General features: G+C 43.4%; 1 protein-coding gene across 1 annotated transcript in view; it reads right to left on the reverse strand.

Annotated features, from left to right (window-relative positions):
* RETREG1 (reticulophagy regulator 1) overlaps positions 1-17,987 on the reverse strand; it is a 121,843-nt gene that overhangs the window by 84,208 nt on the left and 19,648 nt on the right. The window lies entirely within an intron of this gene.

Raw genomic sequence — 17,987 nt, forward strand, 5'->3', positions numbered from 1 at the left:
ACAGAACTGACCTGGAACAGACTGATGAGGGGCCAAGCAAAGAGGCAGAGCTGCAGGGTCTTCTCGGACACACGGCGCAGCTGGAGCACATGTCCTTGACTGCTGTCCTCTAACGGTTTTTTCTTTTATGCCATGTTCATTCTTTAACTCCTACCCCCTCCCCACCAATCTCTTATAAATTAGCAATAATTAGTGATCCAATTTGTGAGCTCTTTCTCTTTAAGATCAATGCCCTTCTGTCTATCTGCCCACCTCCTCCCCAGAGGGAAACAAAGAATTCTTTATCATGAACAGCACACAGAACTTACAGTACTTTTTTTTTTTTAAATTGGGCTTATAAAGGGATGGAATGGCAAAGAAGTCACAAGAAGCTTTGAGGTTGAAGTCCATTTTACACAAGTTAGTTGGTTAAGCTGCCAATTAATATTAACTTCAGTGCAATCATAACTCGGAAGAATTAAATTAACAGATAAATCATTTAATACTAGTTGCAAGGCACTGCGGGCTGTATAGAGAAGCAAAAAGCACACGCACATTGCCTTCTAGGGGCTTACTTCCTCATCAGAGAGACACACAGGCTGAGCTAACAAAGTCCCAGGCAATGAGTCTTGGCGCTGTAATAGAACGTGAACAAAGAGCGAAAAGAAGCAAAGGAAGAGAAACTCCAAATCGGGGAAAATTTACAGAAGTGGCACTGAACTTGGTCTGAGAGGATGGATGCAACTCAGAGGAAAACAGAAGCTGTTCCATTTGGACAATACAACACGAACAACCAGAGTCAGGCAAGGGTGAGGTGTGCCTGGGGCATGCCAAGTGGTCTGCGGTGGCCCCAGCAGGAGGACAGGGATAAAAAGAGAGTTGGGAGACTGGCAGAGAGAAGAGATTGAGGCGCCAGGCTCGGGGCAGACTGCGGCAGGCCCTGAAGGATACATAGGGAGTTTGGTCTTAACACCACTGGCAACGGAGATAAAGCCAAAGGTACACAGTAGGAAAAATGAAATGATGAGCAATTTAGGAAAATGCCTGGGGGCAGCGGAGAGGACGAGATGGGGTAGGGAGGAAGCATGGAGTCCAGGAGATCCACTAGCAAGTTATGCAATGTGTTTGGTGAGAAGTGGTCAACAAGAGATGCTGGTGAAGTTGTGGATAAAACCTCCACCAGAAGGTGGGCAACCCAAATTCTGGGTCTGGTTCCAGTGTTAACTGCATGTGTGACCTGGGCCAGTAAAATAAGTGGGTAGAGTAGGTCAGTGCTTCTTAAATATTGGTCTGCAAGTGCCAGCAGGTTGGCTGCTTGGAAAGCTTGTTAAAATGCAGATTCCCAGACCCTAGGCTCCTCCCACTATCCTCTGAAACAGGGGGTCTAATTATGAGCATTTATATTCAATGAATATTTATTTATGGAGGGCCTCGACTGGGCCAGGCACTATGCTATCAAAAAGGAATAAACAGAGAACATGAAATGCAGGGGAAGGAGCAGACATAAAAGATAACCCATAATGCCAGCATCCATGTCTTTAGTAATAACAATTTGCTCTAATAATTTGGGTCCCACACGTGCTCTATTTTTGAGCTGTTACGTTTGTTTCAACCGAGGTTGTTTTGGTATTTGTTTCCTTTTTGGCTTACCTCCTCACTATCAGTTTATGATTAATTCTACTGTCTGTGTGCCAGGCTCTCAATTTTCCCCACCTCACAGTGAAGTGGCAGTTTGCAAAATTTCTGAGAGTGATCCACAGTAAGAAATTCATTTACATCTAAATGCACGCACAGGAAACCAAAGTTTCAAAAATAATATTTATCCTTACAATGTGTAATGCCTGCTGATACTTTCTATCAAAAATTCCTTCAATTCTATTATATTTTAATATTATTTTTCCTTCAATTCTATTATTTTTTAAGTGCTATGACTCACTAAAGCAACTTTACAGATGAGTTGTAACTCACAGTGTGACTCACACTGCATCAGAGGGAAGCTGCAAATGTTAGATTAGTATGCTTCATTAGAATGGCCTTCTTTGCAGAGCCAGGCAAAGCCCTAGGAGAGAAAGTTTTCTCAAGTTTAAAGGTCTTTAGAGCTGGCCAGGAAGCCATTTAAGCATATTCTAAAAACCAAAGAAATGCAAAACCAACTGAAGCAGTGAAGGTCATTAGTTATTCTTTTAGTGGAAATTACAGTCTCCTAGGAATAGACAAATTAGGTAATGACAGGACTTTGACACACCGCCCTGGCTGCCAGAGACCTCATCTAGAGGGCATTGTTGGGGGAGGGGATAACTCAGTGGTAGAGTGCATGCCTAGCATGCACAAGGTCCTGGGTTCTTTCCCCAGTACCTCTATTAAAAAATAAATAAGAAAACCTAATTATCTTCCCCTCAAAAAAAAAAAAAATTAAAAAACACACAGATAGAGGGCATTGCATAGAAACTCCAAAGAGCACTGGGGATGTCCCTGTGTGTCCTGGACAAGGGTCGAGTTAGTCATTAAGAATCCTCAGCCAGATGAGAAGGCAAACCCAACTACTTGGGATGGAAATGCCCAAACTGTATGGGATTGCATGTTTCTTGGTAGATGAGCTTCTTTGCAGCCCAAGAATTAAGTACAGAAATGTTTGAGAAACAAAGTCCCAATATTAATAAACTGTACTTAGAAAAACCTGCACATATATGTTGTTTTAATTATTTTTACTGCCTAGGATGATTTGTCCCATGGTTCCAATTTAAAATGTATAGTATAATTTAGACCTGTGATTTGAAATTAAAATCTTAGGAACACCTATGAGTCTATTTAGTTTACCTATGAGTTTATTTATTGCCTAATATTTGGGAGAGCTTGGTTGTTAGACAAAGTCATTTTTTTAAAAAACTTTTATTTTGGTAACTTTCAAACATATACAAAAAGAGACACCAACATATAACCAATCCAGCCTCAACAATTCTCCATTCACGACCAATCTTGTTTCTTCCGTATTCCTACCTCCTAAGCTCCCCGCTCCACATACACACCCAAAATATTTGAAGCAAATCCCAAGCACCACATAATTTAATCTGCAAATATTGTCATTTATCTTCAAAAACAAAAAAGGACTTTTTAACCTAACAACACCACTATCATACCTAATAAAACTGCTTTAATTCCTTAATGTCATCAGATACCTGCCAGCATTCACCTTTGCCTAGTCATCTTTTGCATACACGTACACACACACATTCAGTGAAAGACTGAAAAAGAATCTGAAAAATTCATACACTGAAATTAACAGATGTGAGTTTTAAATTTCCTGTAATTTATAGGTCTCCTGCTTGCACTGCACCCCCCCCATCTCTCTTTCTCTCTCATTTTTTGCTTGAAATTTTTGCGGAAGAAACAGACTCATTCTGTCCAGTAAACTTTTCCAGAATCTGAGAGTCGTTCATTATATCCTTGTGGTTTAGTTTAACATTTTCCTCCATCCCTTCTGCAGACTGGAAAAATTGGTAGTTGCACCTAGAGCCTTCACCAGATTTATGTTCAACTTTTTTTCCTATAAAACTGCATGGTAGGTGGTGGTGTGTGTTCCTATCAGGCACAGTCCTGTGTCTGTTTTTGAGAAAGCAGCCATCAGTGGTGACTACACGGCTATTAATTCCACAGGGGCGACATGTGGGTAACAGCCCATCATTCCTGCTTCGGGTGTTTGCTGGATCATGTCTATAGTGAGAAAACTCGCTTCATCAATGTTTGATTACCATTAGAGATGCATCTCATGGGAAAGGCATGAACAATACTTGATTATTTCTCTTTATTTACCAGCTTTCAAGATAATAAGACAGTTCCTTCGTATCCTCTAAAAGTAATGAAGTTGGTTTTCTTCATTCCTTTTTTTCAGTGTTATTATGAATGCTGTGCTCCAGTCCACTGCAGTATTATCAGCTAACCCTCAACTGTCCCATCTTGGCAGGTGGAGCGTAATCAGGTTGGTTCCTGAGCCCCTTTGGTACAACCTTAGTAACCTTCGATAATAAAGTACTTTAAAGGGACGGGGAAAATATAAAATTTACAAATGCAGTTTAAAATGTTGAAAGGAGTATAACAAAAATTTTTAACGAAACCAATCATTCACCAAAGACTGTCCTGAAAATGGCTGTTAAAATTTGCTAGATTTTTAAATAAGTTAGGTTAGTTAAATGGAAAGCTCAAGGCAAAACGAGTGTTGTAACTCTACTAAATCAAAATTCATTTTTTAAAAAGTAGTTGAACAAAGTCGTTTCGAACCAATCTTTTCTTTATATGAAAACTGTCTTACAGGACATCAAAAAAAAGGAAAAAAATCCCTGTCTCCTGGCCATAAGTGATTCTAATGCGGGCACCCTGAAGCACCACTCAGGGGAAGACTACACTTCCATCCGACCCCTGATTCTAGGTGAGAACACCCACCTCCACTGAAATACATCTCACATCAGGAAGCTCAGTATATTTTCAGCATCCAGTTTCCTACAGTATCCTTTTATTCCTGGGGGAAGGACAAATTCTGTTTTCATTCCATAACCAGTGACTGTCAGACCCTGGGCTAGCTGCGGGGACACACTGATGACTAAATCTCAGCGAAGCCGGGAAGCAGACAAGTAAACAGCCGAGTTTAACCCAAGTACTTTCCAAAATGCTGTGGGAGCAGAAAAGAGAGCCGATAACTGCCTACGGGAGACAGAGAGAGCTCTCCAGAGAAGGTGGCCTTTAAGCTTTGACTCCCTAGAGAAGTCGGACTTTGCCGGATGGGAGTGACAAAGGCATTCCAGATGGGGACCCGCGTAAGCAGAGGGCAGAGCAAGAGTGGGAGATGCTAGGACAGGACAGTGAGAAAGGCTGACTCTAACGCTGGCCTCCCTCCACCCAGCGGCGCTGGTTCTGCTTTCCGGGACCACCTGCAGATGAATAAAACCACTGATGCCTAGCGAGTGAGATCACAGTTCTGAGAACTTCATATGTATTCGCTCATCTTATCCTTCTAACAATCCCGTGGGGAAGGTACTATGATTATCTCCGTTTTACAGATGAGCAGAGAGGTTAAGAAATCCGCCCAGGACCCCAGGACCCGGGGAGGTAGGACCAGGATCCAGAAAGGACTCAGGAGTCCAGCCAGCCTGGCTCTCAGCCAGCTCCCTCACTCTGCTGAACATCCCCCCGACACCAGCTCCCACCTCCTCCTCTGCCTGTTATCCCACAGAAGTAGCTGGAAGGGCTGTCACCAATTTTTGGAGAATATGTCTGCTGAACTGACTTAGGAGATTCCAGGAGCGCTCCTCAAAGACACCAGCCGTCACCACCAAGGTTGCGGAAAGTGGGGATTATGTCCACACCTCTTCCCTGGTCCCCTCACCTCTTCCCCAGGCGTCCCACCTCTCCTCTGGCTTTTCAGGCCAAATCTCCCCACTGGGCATCTGGTCCCCACAGGAGGGGTGGGGGGACACCAGGAGGAACCTTAAATCCCTTTGTTCTGGACTCCATGGCTTTACTTGTACGGCCTTTTTAAAAAACTTAATTGGCTTCATTTTTTTAGAGCAGTTTAAGGTTTATAGAAAAACTGAGTGGACTGTGCAGAGACTTCCCACGTATCTCCTCCCCCATCTCCCCGCCCCACGTACAGAGTCTCTTAGAATTAACACCTTGCTTCAGTGTGATACAGTTGTTGTAACCCATAAGCCAATATTGATAAGCTAATAACTGAAGCCCATAGTTTCCAGTAAGGTTCACTCTTTGTGTTGTACTTTCTATAGGTTTTGACAAATGCAGAATGTCACATATCCACCATGATAGTGTCACACAGAGTATTTTCACTGCCCTAAAAATCCCCTGTGCTCCACACAGTCATTCCTTCCTCTTTCCCCATAAACCCTGGTGACCGATGGTCTTGTACTGTCTCTTCGGGTCTGTCTTTTCCAGAATGCCATACAGTTGGAATCACACAGTATGTAGCCTTTTCAGACTGGCTCCCTTCACTTAGCAGTATTTATTCAAGCTCCTCTGTCTTTTCATGATTTGATAGCCCATTTCTTTTTATTATCGAATAGCATTTCATCATACGATGTACCACTGTTTACCCATTCACCTCCTGAAGGACATCTTGGTTGCTTCCAAGTTTTGACGATTATAAATAACACTGCTCTAAAAACGTGTGTGCAGGATTTTGTGTGGTTGTAAGTTTTCAACTCATTAATTCATTCGGACACAGCATTTTTTTTTAACAGCTCCATCAGCATGCTGGCTTATTTTGAATTTACAGGCAGCTAAAACCCTCAAGGATTCTATTCTTCTGATGCAAATTTTGGATCTCAGTATGTCCTATTCCATTCGTTCTTGTGTGACACAGCCCATCATTCAAACCCACAGACTTTAATGGTGGCATCAGTCACACTCGTTCTCCTGTCGAGCTTCATGACACCCACACATTTGATGTCTGCATGTTATCTGTGCTCATTCTCACTACTGGGCAGAGATCGGTCAGTGCTGGAGCCCTGTGACTTCCCAGGAGCAGCTGCTCCCACAGCGACCTCCGTTTGCTAATCAGCAGCTTATGAAACATGACAGGTCATCTAGTTTGCTGCTACATTCTGTCCACGTTATTCCATTCTTCCATAAAGACCTCATAAGAGATCTTCTTAAACACCTTGCTGCAACCTGCCGCATTTCTAAGGTCTGCGTTTCTGTGAGTGTCGATCTGCTTGGCTGATGCTGCAAATTACTCTGAAGTAGAGAACAGCTCTCAGCAGAAGAACCAAACACCATTAGGGTCTGCCAGCAAATATCACAGGGCACAGCCTGATCCAAGCCCCGGGGTGAACTTGCCAATCTGCCCATTCACAGAATTCACAGAAACACCTTGTGACCCCCTCCCCCATGGAGGAATTCAGAGGCAAAGACGGCCACACACAGGGGCCCAGAGGACTCCAGAATGCTGTAGAACAGTTATTCAGAGATGGGTTATGGCCACAACACAGGACGCCCATGAGATCATGGGAGGCGGAGTGGTAAAGTTCACACTCTGAAGGCGGGGGGTGACATCTATGGACAGCTGTCCTTCTCAGTCAGGGGGGCTACGTAATTTTCCAGGTCCAGTGCAAGGTGAAAAAGCAGAGACCCTGCTGGAGGCGGAGAAGTCATACCCCCTTCCCACCAGACTGCAGCCCCATCCACAACAAAGGGGAGATCCCCAAGACACTGCGGCCCCCGCTCTAGGGCACGTTTGGGACCTGGATCCGGGGCGGATGTGAGCCTCCTGCCCAGGCGTCACTCAGGGCACCGAGGCGCTGCCAGCTGGCACCAAGATGGAGCTCTGTGGCTATGGGCCATGTGACTGGGCAGGACCCTTCTCACACCTGTGCTCAGGCCCCAGCGAGGGGCGGATGGCCACAGCGGAACACAAGCCGCCCCTCACTGATGCAACATGGCCACTGCCCTGGGCAGAGGACCGGGGACAGTCATGCGGGGTGGGGTGGGGAGGAGGAGGCTGGGCAGGGCTGGCACCAAATGACTGGGAGGAGGTGGCATGAACTCCATCCTGGGGAGGAGGCCCTGTACGTGAGCTGAGGCCCTATGAGGCCAGCATATGCTTCATCGTCCTGTCAAAATTCACTTACAAAACACAAATCCAAAGATGAAAGTACTAAGAATTACAACCTCAGAGCATTAATGCGCAAGGGCAGGGCCTTCTGAGCACCAGGCTCCGTGCGACCGCGTAGGTCACACGCCCGTTTAGCCAGCTCTACTCTCACCGCATCCTGGAGGGGAGGTTCCCATCACAGGCACCAAGAAAGGTTTTTTCCTCCTTAAAGTCGTTTTTACTTCAATAGAAAGGCCACAGATCCTTGTCTTTCTCCAAATTAGCCCAGGAACCTGTGACTTCATCAACAAATCCTAGAAATGAGAACATTAAGAAGTACTACCAACCCCGAAGTCTCCAGCTTCCGTAAACATCCCTCTGCAGATGGGTGGACTTTTATAACCAAATTAAAAGCATCATTTCTGTTTACTAAAACAGTTACATGTACTTCTTTCAGCTCACTTAAGAAATGATATTTATCTGACAAAGGATAATCCAGATTTTGGAAACCAAGACTGGTAAACATGATACACAACAACTAGAACATACATATACATATTATGATAATATGCTATATATAAACATACGAAATATGTCAATTATATGCTATATATAAACATATACCATTATATATAGGTATATAAGTTTTATAAGTATATAAGATCATATGCAGATAAGAATACCCATTTGTCTTATAAAGACACTGTATGGGAAAGAAATAATCAAGATCAGGGAGGAAATAAATAAAATAGAGATTTAAAAAAATAGAAAAAAATCAATAAAACCAAGAGCTGGTTTTTTGAAAAACTAAACAAAATCAACAAACCTCTGGCTCACCAAGAAGAAAAGTGAGAGGACCCAAAGAAACAAAATAAGAAATAAAAGAGGAGAAATTATAACCAATACCACAGAAATACAAAAAGCCATTAAGACAAGACTATGAACAACTATATGGCAACAAGTTGGACAACCTAGAAGAAATGGACAAATTTCTAGAAACATACAGTTCACCAAAATTAAATCAAGAAGAAATAGATAATTTAAGCAGATGAACGGACTGATTATTAGAAGTGGAATAGACTCTGTAATTAAAAAAAAAAAAAAAAAACCTCCCTGCAAACAAAAGTCCAGGATGAGTTGGCTTCACTGGGGAATTCTACCAAACGTACAAAGAAGAATTTATACCAATCCTTCTCAAACTCTTCCAAAAGACTGAAAAGGAGGGAACACTTTCAAACTAACTCTATGAAGCCACCATCACCCTGAAATGCAACCAGGCAAAGACACTACCAGAAAAGAAAATTACAGGCCAATATCTTTGATAAACAAAGATGCAAAAAACTCTCAACAAAATATTAGCAAACGGAATCCAACAGCACACAAAAAAGATCGTACACTGTGACCAAGTCTTATTCATCCCAAGGTCACAAGGATAGTCCAACATACACATATCAATCAATTTTATACATCACGTCAACAAAAGAAAGGACAAAAACCACATGATTATTTCAAAAAATGCAGAAAAAGCATTTGATAAAATTCAACACCCATTTATGATAAAAACTCCTACCATACTGGGTATAGAGGTATGTTTTATTATGTTTATTATGTTTTATTATCTCAACATAATAAAAGCTATTTATGACAAACCCACAGTCAGCATAACGCTCAATGGTGAAAAGTTGAAAGCCTTCCAACTAAATTCTGGCACAAGACAAGGATGTCCACTATCACCACTTCTATTCAACATAGTATTGAAAGTAGCCATAGCAATCAGACAAGAAAAAGAAATAAAAGGGATCCAAATTGGAAGGGAAGAGGTAAAACTGTCACTATATGCAGATGACATGATACTATTTGTAGAAAATCCTAAAGGCCCCACACAAAAACTACTAGAGTTGATAAACAAATTCAGCAAGATAGCAGGTTACAAGATTAACATACAAAAATCTGTTGCATCTGTTTACACTAACAATAAAATATCAGAAAAGGTAAGTTTAAAAAAAAGTCCCTTTTAAAATTGCATCAAAAAAAAAAAAAAACAAAACAAACAAACAAAAAAACCTTAGGAATAAACCTGACCAAGGAGGTGAAAGCCTTACATGCAGAGAACTATAAAACACTGATAAAGGGAATTAAAGATTATTTAAAGAAATTGAAAGATATCACCTGTTTTTGTATTGGAAGAATTGTTAAAATGGCCATACTACCCAAAGCAACCTACAGATTCAATGAGATCCCTATCAAATTACCCAGGACATTTTTCACAGAACTAGAACAAATAATCCTAAAATATATATGGAATCACAAAAGACTCAGAATTGGAAAGCAATACTGAAGAAAAAGAAGGAAGCTAAAGGCATACCCCTCCCAGACTTCAGACAATACTGCAGAGCTACAGTCATCAAAACAGCATGGTACTGGCACAAAAACAGACATATGGATCAATGGAACATACTAGAGAGCCCAGAAAAAAACCCAAACATCTACAGTCAATTAATCTTCAACAAAAGAGGCAAGAATATACAATGGAAAGTGGTGTCAGGAAAGCTGGACAGCCACATGTATATCAATGAAGTTAGAACACTCCCTCACACCACACACAAAAATAAACTCAGAATGGCTTAAAGACTCAACATAAGACTTAAATATAATGCAGGACACCATAAATCTCCTAGAAGAAAACACAGGTAAAATATTCTCTAACATAAACTGCAGCAATGTTTTCCTAGTCAGTCTACCAAGGCAACAGAAATAAAAGCAAAACTAAGTGGCAAGTGGTGTCAGGAAAGCTGGACAGCCACATGTATATCAATGAAGTTAGAACACTCCCTCACACCACACACAAAAATAAACTCAGAATGGCTTAAAGACTCAACATAAGACTTAAATATAATGCAGGACACCATAAATCTCCTAGAAGAAAACACAGGTAAAATATTCTCTAACATAAACTGAAGCAATGTTTTCCTAGTCAGTCTACCAAGGCAACAGAAATAAAAGCAAAACTAAACAAATGGGACCTAATTAAACTTATACACTTTTGCACAGCAAAGAAAACCATATGCAAAATGAAAAGACAACCTACAGACTGGGAGAAAATATTTGCAAACAATGCAACTGATAAGGGCCTAACTTCTAGAATATACAAACAGCTCATACAATTCAATAACAAAAAAACAGACAACCCAATCAAAAGATGGGCAGTAGACTTAAACAGGCATTTCTCCAAAGACAGACAGACAGTTGGCCAAAAGGCACATGGAAAAATGCTTGATGTCACTAATTATCAGAGAAATGCAAATCAAAAGAACAATGAAGTATCACCTCACACTGGTCAGAATGGCCTACATTAAAAAGTCCACAAATAATAAATGGTGGAGTGGGTATGGAGAAAAGGGAACCCTCCTACACTGCTGGTGGGAATGTAATTTGGTGCAGTCACTATGGAAAACAGTATGAAGATTCCTTAAAAAACTCAAAGTAGACTTATCATATGCTCCAGCAATCCCACTCCTGGGCATATATCCAGAGAAAACTCTGAATGCAGAAGATACATGCATTCCAATGTTCACAGCAGCACTATTTACAACAGCCAAGACATGGAAACAACCTAAATGCCCATCAACAGATGAATGGATAAAGATGTGGTTTTTATATATACAATGGAATACTACTCAGCCATAAAAAAGAGTGAAACAATGCCATTTGCAGCAACACGGATGGACCTAGAGATTATCATACTAAGTGAAGTAAATCAGACAAAGGAAGATAAATAATATATCAGTTACATGTGGAATCTTTAAAAAATGACACAAATGAACTTATTTATGAAACAGAAACAGACTCACAGACATAGAAAACAAACATGTTTACCAAAGGGAAAGGTGAGGGGCATAAACTAGGAGTCTGGGATTAGCAGATACAAACTACTGTACACAAAGTAGAGAAACAACAAAGTCTTACTGTAAAGCACAGGGAATTCTATTCAATAGCTTGTAATAACCTATAATGAAAAAATAGGAAAAGAATATAGATATAGATATAGATATATATAACTGAATCACTATGCTGTACACCAGAAACTAACACAACATTGTAAATAACTATACTTCAACTAAAAAAAAAAAAAAAAGACATTCTGTGTGGTTTAGCTGCTATTGGAAAGGTAAAGTTCTGCAAATCACCATGGGCACTTTCTTTAACAAGCTGTGTCCAATTTCTAGATCCCAGGGTGATGACTGCTTTAAAAATACCACATTACCCAGCTGACTCATGTTCAGCTTGTGATAATTACAACACGGATGATTTCTGGCCATGTTTGCATGGCATCGTTTCTGATTCATTTTTCTACTGGATAAGCTTTGTCTATTTGCTTTTTTCTAACTGCTTTTATTTCTTCTACACTTTCTTCTCTTATTCTCTGGGTCGGTTACATTATTTTGAATTTTAATCTAGTTTTCAAGTCACCAACAGCCACAGCCCACTTGGTATTGTTGGGATGGTTTATAGCACCTTCTCTCCCCTGTTATCTGGGTCAGCTAAGAAATTAGACCCAATCCACACACTCAGAGATGAAGGAGGGCGTAAAGAAAACAGGCAGGGGTCCAGAGAAAACCTGAAAGACTATAAGGGTCAACCCTCTCCTAAAGGTTAAAAAAAAAAAAAGGGAGGGGACTAGGGAATGCCTGAATTATGTCCATTTTGGAATGCACTGTGATTTTAAATAGAAAAATTTCCTATCAAATTATGGTTTTGACTAATATCAAATTAGCCTGCATTTGCTGCCCATAAGCCACATACAGGAAAGTTGGGTCCTCACTCTATGAAGATGATCAACAAGGAAAAAGACAGGCTGGAAACGAAATTCCACGCAGGTAACCCATCATCTCAGCTTTCTGTGCACGAATCACTCAGGACCACAGCTCTTCCCTGTCCCTCTACTGGTCTCCAGCACTCTGGACGCGTGTGGGGCTCTGGGGGTGCCTGCTCGGGCTTGGGACTGGAACAGTGGGGCCAGGCTGGCCAGAGCCTGAACAGGCCCTGGGCCATGTGGACAACTGACAAGATGGAAAAGGAGGTGGAGGCACCACAGCAACCTTCTGTGGAACTCCACTCAGCGGCTAACTACAAATCTCTAAAAAAAAATATTTTCGTTGTCTGTTCAATAAGGAAAATGTCACTAAATCTTCCATTACTTCATGATGAGTTTTACGAGGCCAAATTAAATGGCTTGACAGGATACATTTCTTATAAAGCAAAGAAAGGGACAGTTTACAAAAGCAAAGACTGAAAACTTCTTTGATCGTAGATGAAAAGGACAATATTTAGTTCACCCCATGTGTAAAAACCTAACCCTCATTTCTGGGTAAAGCGTAATCCACTTTGTACTACGAAATGAATGGTGTCAACAGCTAAAATATACGTTTTTTTGTCTTCACAGAAAATCAGCCCGTGGACAAAAGCACTAGAACCATCCATAATTCTGATGCAGGAATTAATGTGCAGTATTTGCTTTGTAGCTCTTTCAAAACAGAGGTCTAAGAAGGAGGTTTCACGTTCCTTTACTGAAATATTTAGAACCACAGACTTTGCTACATGGAGTCCTTGGTGTACACTGGCTTTATTTAGTATTTTGGTGGCTTTAATCATAAAAGAAGGGCCTCCTATGATTTATCCAGCATGATTCAAAATACAGATCACATTTTGCTGGAAAATAATTCTGTCATCTTCTCAAGAGTTAGGCATACTGGCATCCACCTTCCTTAATATCACAAAATTCTGAATCACCGCTAAAGTTGGCTTTAATTTTTTTTTGGCCTTTTTAAATACAGATCCCACAAAAATACTGTCTGACGGTGTTATGTAAAATTAAACTACACGCCATTAAGGGGAAAAATAGCACTGCCAAATAAACTATGACCCTCCAAACTGTAAGATGCATCCCAATTTCAAACTTGTTTAAAAGTGAAAGTACGTCAAGGAGAGGGGGGGATATATATCTTAGAAATCAACAAAATATATGGTTTTAAATAATTTGGAAAGAAGAGGGTAATCATGCAAAGGAGTGAGATAATGACTCGATTAATGGCAAGTCAGAGACTAAATTAAACTCAGGAGTCTTTTTCCCAGAGAAGTGCTTCTGTACTTGGGATGACCCAAAAAAAGTGAATGAAGAGCAAGAGAGGGAAGAAACATGAAGAAAAATAAAGAGGTGAGTTTCTTTGCACAGGGAGACGAAAAATTTTGGGATCTACCCATAGGCTGGGGTAGACTGTAGCGATCAGAAAGGGTCCACTGCAGTGGAGGAGGGACTCGGACTGGCTCCCGCAGAAACCCGTGGTGATAATCCAGTGAATTCAGGGAATGTGCCCAGCTCAGCAAGGCCTGGTGGAGAAACCACAAGACAGTGGGGAGGCGCAGCGGGGAGTTTGTGTTCTTGAGCCTAGAGAGTGGGAGAAGCCAAGGGCATGGCTGGAGTAGAACCAAGTCCATTCGAGGTCAAGGCAAAGCGAAATCATGCCCACTCCACCCCAGCTCTGCCTTGGAATTGAGAAGAGCAGCAGGCATATCAAGTCAGGAGCGCCGGGCGGTGCAATGGGCTCGTTAGCGCCACCTAGTGTATGGCATCTGTCCATCCACCTTGCCTGGCACCTGTCCCAGGTGGTCACTGCACCTCAGAAGAGGCTGACTTCCAAGCAGGGTGGGTGAGTCACCCTGTACAGCCCATTTCAGCTGAGCTCCCAGTAAGTGAAATACTAACTCCCAGATTCAGTCACAGAAAGGAGCCAGAAGGAGAAAGGAGGTCAGATCAAAGTCATGCATTGCAACGGAGCACAGGAGAGTAGGAGGGACGAGGTGAAGGGCTGGGCACAGAGCAGAGACAGGGAAAGCCAGAAGCAGAGAGGGGGAAAAGAAATAAATATAAAGTCAGGCAGCAGCTGTCATGGCAGCCCACCTTGCTTACAGGGGTTTTTACGCAAATAACAATGAGATATTCCATGTATCGGCCCAGTGGCATCTGCAGAGTTTGAAACATGGCCTCAACTCGCACAGTGGGTGAGAAACACCTCCACGTCCTCCTCCTGATGCCTTACTATTTTCATCTCTAAAGTGGGCACTGGCTAGATAAGTGCTTTCCCAAACTGACTGACCATCGGAATTACTCAGGACACTTTTTTTAAAACACCAATTCCTGGGCCCCACTCTGGACCTAGGAGAGCAGAAACCTTGAGGTGAGGCACAGAAGTCTACATGTTCAGAGCCAGGAGAACACTGAACTGCAATGATCTCCCCAGGCATTTCCAATTCAAGCATTCTCGGAGTCCATAAACCGTATAACCAGAAGCAATGGCACACAACTGACCCAAATCCAAGCTGAACCTGGGGCCTCCTCCTTCATAAATAAGTAAATGCACACACTGGGTACAAGACACAGAGGCAGGGGTCGAAGAGGCTTCTAAGGAGATTAGCTCTTCTTAGTAGAGGGGGTGGGCCAGACACACAGCATTGAATTCAGAGAACCTTTATGGGCACATCCGAGAAAGAAATAAGCTGCAGAGTCATGAGGATTTTCTATGCTAGAAACTTTCACGTCTTCATCTCATGTTGTTTATTGAAGTACAGTTGATTTACAGTATCATGTTAGTTTCAGGTGTACCGCAAAGTGATTCCATTATATACACTTTTTTCAGATTATTTCCCATTATAGGTTATTACAAGATACTGAACAGAGTTCCTTGTGTTGTACAGAAAATCCCTGTTGTGTAGCTGTTTCACGTGTAGCAGTTTTACCTGTTAATCCCACACCCCTAATTTACCCCTCCCCCCCACTTTCCCCTTTGGTAACCGTGAGTCTGTTTTCTACGTCTTCATCTCCTTTAACGCTCCTGCACAACCCGATGAAGTTGGATATGTGGTAACTGTACGCTCATAAATAGACTAGGCTGGAGCAGTGTGCCTAAAACCACGCAGCCCGTATTGGAAAGAGTTGGGTCTTCTTGATTCCAAGTCCCCTGATCTACTTGCACACATTTATGGAATCCCTTGGCATCCCGCTTTAACCAACCAATCTAAAACACTGGAATGTTCTAGAGAGCAGGGCTGAAACAGCACCTGTCGCATGGGCGTCTGCCTCTTACATGTCCATTCAGCTGGGGTCACGCACCAGCTCATCTCCACATTCCATTCAAGACCCCGTCCAGTCACCTGGCCCTGGCCAGGGTCCCAAAAAGGAATTCAGCCACCCTGCAGTACCGAGACCGACAGCAGTGCCACCGTGTAGATGATCCTCTCCTTCCTCCCTCTCCAATCTCAAAACTTGAGAACACGAGGAACTGGACCCCAGCCCCGCAGCCTTCATGTGGCACCTGCCCCACCTTGGTTCTGTTCTGTTGGTCGGCCCGGTTCTCCAGGCCATCCCTACCCTGCCAAGGCTCTGCCTCCCTAGCTTCCAGCCAATCCCTTCCTAGAATGAATCTTGATCAGACCCTAGTAACACATTGTTCACAATCATGGTGACATACAGACGGGCCTCCTGGAATGACCATTCCCTGTCAAGATTTCACACAGCCCAGACCCTCTCCCTCCCAGTCTGAGACCCCCACGTTCCAGAACTAGGACTGGGGCCAAGTGTCTGGACCAAAGTGTGCACTCCAAGGTCTACCTCTACGTCAGATACCGTGGTCTCTCTCATCTTAAGTAGCCTGTTTGTTCCAGTCCGCACAGTTTCTTCAGTTTATTCAGCTGTCTCAGCCTTGGTCCCTCTGCTCACCGAGTGCAGCGGCTGGAGAGAACGGCGGCTTTTCCAGCACGGGTAGGTAAGGGTGAACGAGCAGTTGGCCCTGCCCACCCCAAGGAGCTGAGGACCTACCTGTGCTGGAAAAGCCGCCGTTCTCTCCGGCCGCTGCACTCGGTGAGCAGAGGGACCAAGGCTGAGACAGCTGAATAAACTGAAGAAACTGTGCGGACTGGAACAAACAGGCTACTTAAGATCAGAGAGACCACAGTATCCTGCGTTTACACATCGTCCTGATCTATCGAGGACTGGACAATAAGTCACATGGTCACCCTACGAAAGATTCAAACAAATACACGACACAGGGAAGCCCTGTCTAACTTGTTTCAAGTGTCCAAAATATCAAACAGACCGAGCACTGAGTAATTCTGCCGTCCTGGGAGGGCCATTTATCAGATGGCCAGGATCAAGTGTCCTTTATCAGTGTCCTAAAGCCACTCTGGTCAGCGGGGCTGACCCAGGGTCACCCTGTCTATGAACACGCCCCTCCAAGAACATGGGTGAGCGCCTCCCCACACAAACATTCCCTTAACACCAGGGACACCACATCCAGTAGTCATCCCAGGAAAACATCACCTGCTTTTCTTATTTGATGCCAAAATGTTCAAAAAGCCACAGAATATCCAGAACTGGATGTGGACTCTTTTTGTCACAGTTTCCACAGATACATTCAGGCGGCAGGACAGTGGTGACACACACGGGTGTCTGTCCCTATGAAAGGCAACACTGGACAGGTCATTCAAAGCTGGAGGTTATAATCCTGCTTGGTGTGGCTGCCCTGACCAACACAGGGTGGGAAATGTTTTCAAAGCCTGATCTTAAAAAGAAAAAAAGTGCGTGTGGCGTGTCCAGGCAATGTCCTTCTAATTGCTGGCAGGGGAGGGGAGAATGGAGGCTGAAACTCCCAGTGCTGGGGAGCCACGACCCTCGACACTCTGCCGCCAGACCTGAGACCAGGACAAAGAGAAGCAAACATCCAGGCAGCAGCGTTCTGTGTCGGAGGCGCCTGCCCCGGGCCCACACGCCAGCGGCCACTGTCCAGCTGGATTCTGATTGGCAGGGCCACCTCCGAGCCGGCGACTGTGTTGTACCATCCAGGCAGGAAAGCCTTTTCGGGTTCTTTCCCATGGGTCCAATTAGAAGAGAAAACAGAGGTGGAGATGGAAATATAAAGAGACGAGATGTCTGCGCAACAGGGCATGAAGCAGGAGAGAGGACCGGCAGCTGCTCCATGGGCCCCTGTCTTCAAAATTCCCCAGATTGTGTTTCTGGAACATTCCAAAGCGAGAGTAAACCTGGGATGAGAATGACTCTCTCTTCAGGGTCCCCCGCCTCCAGCCCCAGGTCCTGAGACCTCCAGGCTCCCGCAGCAGGGTGTGAGGGGCCGGCCAGAGTGTCCGCTCTCCGCTCAGACAGAGGGGTGGGACACGCCGGCAGGAGAGCTGCTCCCACTGGAACCATCCGTCCTGTTCAGGTGGACTAGTGGGACCTGCCCTCCGAGGTGCAAGCGAATTCACAAATCAGGCCTCCATCACCTATGAACGTACTTTTATTTGAAATAATACTTCAGTGCCTTCTTGTGTTACATTTTGCAATTTTCAAAATAACTTTCAG

The sequence above is a fragment of the Camelus ferus genome, chromosome 3, assembly GCF_009834535.1.
Source record: "Camelus ferus isolate YT-003-E chromosome 3, BCGSAC_Cfer_1.0, whole genome shotgun sequence".
Classification (NCBI taxonomy): Eukaryota; Metazoa; Chordata; class Mammalia; order Artiodactyla; family Camelidae; genus Camelus; species Camelus ferus.